General features: G+C 24.6%; 1 protein-coding gene across 1 annotated transcript in view; it reads right to left on the bottom strand.

The window, feature by feature from the left end:
- The window catches only part of LOC107457366 (carnitine/acylcarnitine carrier protein colt, mitochondrial), a 29131-nt gene that overhangs the window by 13327 nt on the left and 10251 nt on the right, over positions 1-5553 (bottom strand). The gene's annotated exons all lie outside the window — the stretch shown is intronic.

Here is a 5553-nt window from a genome sequence, read left to right as displayed (position 1 = left end):
TGTTGTTGTTACTTTATTCCCTTTCTATTTATCAAATAAAAACTTTAGCTAACACCTACATTTTTTTTTCTTCAAAAAATTAAAGCTCAATAAGTTTTGTCTGGTAAAGTTGTTTAGAAAATAACTTTAAGCTATTAATCACAGCTTTGAAAACAAAGAAAGAATTATCAGTATGTGTTTGGAAATGTAATGTAAATTTTTTAAAACATATAATTATTCAAAATAATAACTTGAGTGGAAATCTTAATAAATTAATTTTTATGAATACTTTATGAAAATAATAAATATTAATACTAATTAATTAACTTTTATGAAAAAATAAAATTACAATTATTAAACATAAAAATTTACACCAGCAAATAAAATTATCTGCATTCTATAACACTTTTACAATTTTTGTAATATTTATAATAATAAAAGATACTTCTTTGTAAACAATTTATAACTTTTATAAAGAAAATTTTCTAACCGTTTTACAAAGAAAAGTTTTTATTTTAGTTGATAATTAATGTATCAAAAAACCAGTAAATATTATACAAATAAGTAAATAACACTACATTTTCTTTATTTCATTCGAGCAGCATATTTTCGAATAATAGAAATTTTTGCACATTTATACACATTTGTACCAAGGTGCACAAGCACACTTCTTACAGGGGCTGTTTAATTCTAAAAATGCTGGAAATTTCATGGAAAATTGGGGTTAAAAAAAATATTTTATCAGAAAAAAGCAAATTTATGTTATTAAATTTGAACAAAATATATTCTAAAAAATTTAATTTGTCTTAGACCTATTTTCTTGAAAGATAAGTAATGATTCACACTGATATTTTTACGAATTATTGCCTACCACTATTATTTAAATGTTTAGATGTAAAAAATTATGGACAATATACTTCTGCAATTAACATAATATTTGAGAAGCTACATCAATTTTATTTTAAAAATTATTTAAATTTTTCTCTTTAAATCTTTAATGTATTTATTTAAATAAAAGGGATTAATTAATTGGGATGCAACTTCATGCGTAATATCGCAAAAAATTTGCATTTCTGAATTCAAAATACAAAGAAGTCTTTCTATAACAAAATTTATTCCAGTTGAGAAATTTTCCCACGAAAATTTTGTTTTCTAGAATTTAGAGATTTTTACCGAATTCTCTAAATTCTACTGATTTTCTACTAAATAAGTAGATAATGATTTCCAATGAAAATAACATTTTTAGTCCATCTGATAAGTTTAAAAGTACCTGATTATGACTTGACATAGAATATATATGCATTAACACCGACATGAATTATGTCTAGGGCTCCAGAAACAGGTATGTTGGATACAAAATTGGTTGCACAGAAATTGCAAATTTTAATTGCAGCTTTCATCAAAAATGACAAAAAAATACACTGTCAAAATTAACAATAAAAAAGCTTGAACATCTAAGGTAAAAATATCAAGCCAAAGCTGTGGCAAAATATTTTTAAAAAGATTACATTTTAATCACAATCAACAATTAAATTTAAAAATATCTTCAATTGCACTAATAGAGGTATAGACTTAGAAATAGAAAAAAATACAACATAGATATAAACTTAAATACTTTCTCAAAAAGTGTTATGAAAATCGAAATATTTTTCCTTTTGTTATTTTTGTTTTAATTACCTTTATCATAGATATGAACTTTATTGCACAAAAACTACCTACATTTTTTCACATAAAAAGAATGCAAATTATTAAAAAGCATACACCAATTTTAAAATTTACATAAAATGAAATAAAAATCACTAGAATAAAGTTAAAATAAATAATTTTAAGTGGTCATTCTTTAATGTTACCTCATTAACCTTCAATCTCAAAATGGTTTTATGAGGTTTGAATAAAGAAAATTATCTATACAATTTGAATTATGTGTAAGAATATTTTTAAAAATGCTAAATATTTAAAAAAATATTTTTTACATTTCACAATTCTGTTAGATAACATTGTTTTAAAATATTGCCTTTTAAATTATTTTCCGTCATATACCTGTTCTATAATGACTCATAAATTACAAGCTCTTAATGTATTTTCAAGTTTTGTTATTGTTTAAACTAAATAAAATACTTTTAACATAAGCGTTATAAGTTTTGAAATTTAATATATGTCTTACATTTAAACAATTTGTTCTTATATTTAAACACTTTGTTCTTATATTTAAACAATTTGCAAAATATCTGTTACAAATTTCTGTAAAAAATTTCCATTTTAGTAAAATAAAATTGAAGAGTTAAAAAAAAAGAGAAAATAATATTGTTGACTATTCCAATCAATAACTTACAATTATTTCCTATTGAAATTAATAACTTTAATTTTAGCATACAAATTGAAAGACGGTTGCAGATCTATCTAACACAATTCTATAAACCACACTAGTTTTATGGGTGTAAACAATGAAATTTACAATAAAGAATATTCTATAACTAAGTAAGAACTATTAACTTTTTACATTACATGTTTAATTATTTACTAAGAGGTTAAAATTTCAAAAGCTAAGAGAACCAAAATTCATTAATTTCTTTGCTATTAGCTTCAATGCTAAAGAAATTTTTTTCACATAAATAATAAATACTTAAGTGCATAGTTTGCATTTGTAGGTAGGTAGTTCATTTACGTCGCACTAGAGCTGCACAATGAGCTATAGGCGACGGTCTGGGAAACATCCCTGAGGATGATCCGAAGACATGCCATCACAATTTTGATCCTCTGCAGAGGGGATGGCACCCCCGCTTCGGTAGCCCGACGACCTGCACGCGAAGTCGAGCACTTTACGGTAGCACAGTTTAACGAGGACCAATACCGCACACCCTCAGTCCCTACGCAGACTGATCCAAGTGGGTCACCCACCCGCACACTGACCGCAACCAGTGATGCTTGACTTCGGTGATCTGCTGGGAACCGTGTCTTAACGATCAGTCCACTGCGGGAAGTTTGCATTTGTATCAAAAATTAATTTAAAGCATTTTATGACTGATCTGCCTCAGACTAATATTGCTGCCAGGTTTAGTAGGTACGTTTGAAGATAAGTAAAATAAACTATATTATACAAAACTCTACAAACTTCAAAGATTTAGGTTTTGAGGTTTGTATTATAAAGAACTTCTATTGTAGTTTATTTGAATTAAAAATCATTTAATTAAAGAAAAAATTTACTTTTAACAAAAAAAGAGCATAAGAATGAAATTAAAATAAGGAAATGCTTTGAAATATAATTTATAAACTAATGTATTTACTTCTAATACATATATTGTCAATATAATATATTATTATAAATGGCATAATGTAATAATATAATATATTATCATGAATACTATATTTTAGACAAACTAGTATATCAGCTTCATATAATTCAAACCTATTTCCTAGACTTGACTCTGGATCTAATATTTTTAACATTACTAAATGACAAAATACAATAGCAATTAGAGATGCAATGTTTCAATTTTAAAACTATTCATAAAACTTGAACATTTCCGTGACAAAAAAATTCTTTAGACCCATACAAGAGACATTATTTTGGAACAGTCTTCCATGACCTTAATATATTCCAAAACATTATAAACTCCAAAAATAATAATCCAACTTTTTATAATAGCAATAGTTAAAATTTAGAAATAAATATTTAAAGCAAAAGATAATTATAATAAGTTAGATAGAGGATCTTAGAAATTATTAAAGATCATGAAACATTTAAAATTTTATTACAAGGCACATTAATTACAATGAACTTAACATAGTCTCTCAAAGTTTTAACATTTGTGACTTAATGTTACCCACCCAACCTCATGATAGTCACATTTGATTAAATAAATCAATAAATTTATTATTTACATTTTCTAAGGATTTCCCTTTTTATATATAGAAAATTCACTAGTTAAAATAAAAAAAGTCACACAAAAAGCAACATATACACTGCCAATGAAAAGTCTCTGAATGAAACAAAGGTCATAATAAAAATATTATGTTTAAAAACAAAGTATATTCTAAATATTCACTCATAAATAATAAATAATAGACTAATATTTAGCAAAGTAATATACAATAACTATTGCATAACTAACTAGCAAAATAACATACAATAACTATTACATAAGTATACCACTGCCACTTATATAACTCCCAACCACTTAAAATAAGAACTAGTGTATCATCCTTCAAAGGGTATGCAAGATAAATCACATTAAATGTACTGTAACATCAAAAGAAAAAATTAAATCATTTTTTTTAAATTTTTATAAATTGTTTCAGTAATAAAGAAAAAAATATTATTATAAATTTTGGGCTTTAAAGTGGAATAAATATTTCAGATTGAATGCTATAATGTGTATTAAAATATTACTGAATCTATGAAATAGAAAATGGGATATTATGTATCAGTTGTTATAATGAAAGGGTTGCTGTAAAGAAGGTCACATTAAAGAGTGCAGTCTGTAGGATAAAACAATTATTTGATTTATTAAAAATAAATCTAATCAGAAATATCAAATATTAAACATCGATTTTTTTTTAATGATGAATTACGACATTTTAACATTACTCAGAGTCATAATATCCACAATTCCAAATTCGAAATTTAAAGAGTAAGTTAAGGTATCCGACTACCTTCGGGACAAAATTTTTGAAAAATAAATATTTTTCACAACATTATTGCAATTTATATTGTATATTAATTTAAATAAACATATTTAATAGAGAAAATTTTAATATACAGGAAATTTTTTGTTTAAAGAGTATTTTTTAGATAATTTTAATGAAAATAACTCATTAACGGAAAACACTCTACACAAAAAACTATTGTACATACAGCTATCAAACTTTTTGAGCCGTTTCGTATAACCCTCTGAAGTGTTATGAACCTCAACTTAAATGATATCATGAAATTAAAAAAATTTATGGAGTGTTAAGCATATTTTTCCATTTTTTTTCACATTTTCTTCACATTATCTACTGCAAAATATCTCATAAAACAAAAAATAATACAGTTATCTGAATTCTGGAGGTCTGTTACATAACCACCAATACAAGAAACAATCTCTGAAAGTTTGAAGACAAATTTATTATAATTAGTTGAGTTATCTTGTTTTCCGTAGACAAAAAACAGCAAAATTGTCATTTTGAGAAAAACACAATTAAAGTTTATAATTACATTTTTTCTAAAAACTATGAATGTTTGTCAGTAGGAAGTTATTATATTTTATAGGGGGCACATTCCTTCACACATTTTCTTAGTTTTATTTAACGTAGCGATATTTTAACGTATTATTTAGCGATATTTTAAAGTATTTAGTGAATAACATCAAAAGTCTACTACTTATAAAGCATTTAACACAGGAACAATTTTTTATTAAACAACCATCTTACTGTATTTTCACACTTTAATATATATGTCTAAATATAGTTTTTATTAATAATTAGAAGTAAAAAATATTTTTTATAATATTTATAATAGCTCAAATCTAGAATTTTCTTCTAAATGCAATTTGTTATCATAGCAAACCGGACAACATAATGAAGCTAATATCA

Source organism: Parasteatoda tepidariorum, chromosome 3 (genome assembly GCF_043381705.1).
Source record: "Parasteatoda tepidariorum isolate YZ-2023 chromosome 3, CAS_Ptep_4.0, whole genome shotgun sequence".
Taxonomy (NCBI): Eukaryota; Metazoa; Arthropoda; class Arachnida; order Araneae; family Theridiidae; genus Parasteatoda; species Parasteatoda tepidariorum.
The sequence above is the reverse complement of the archived record's forward strand: the minus strand, read 5'-3'. Positions and strand labels throughout refer to the sequence as shown.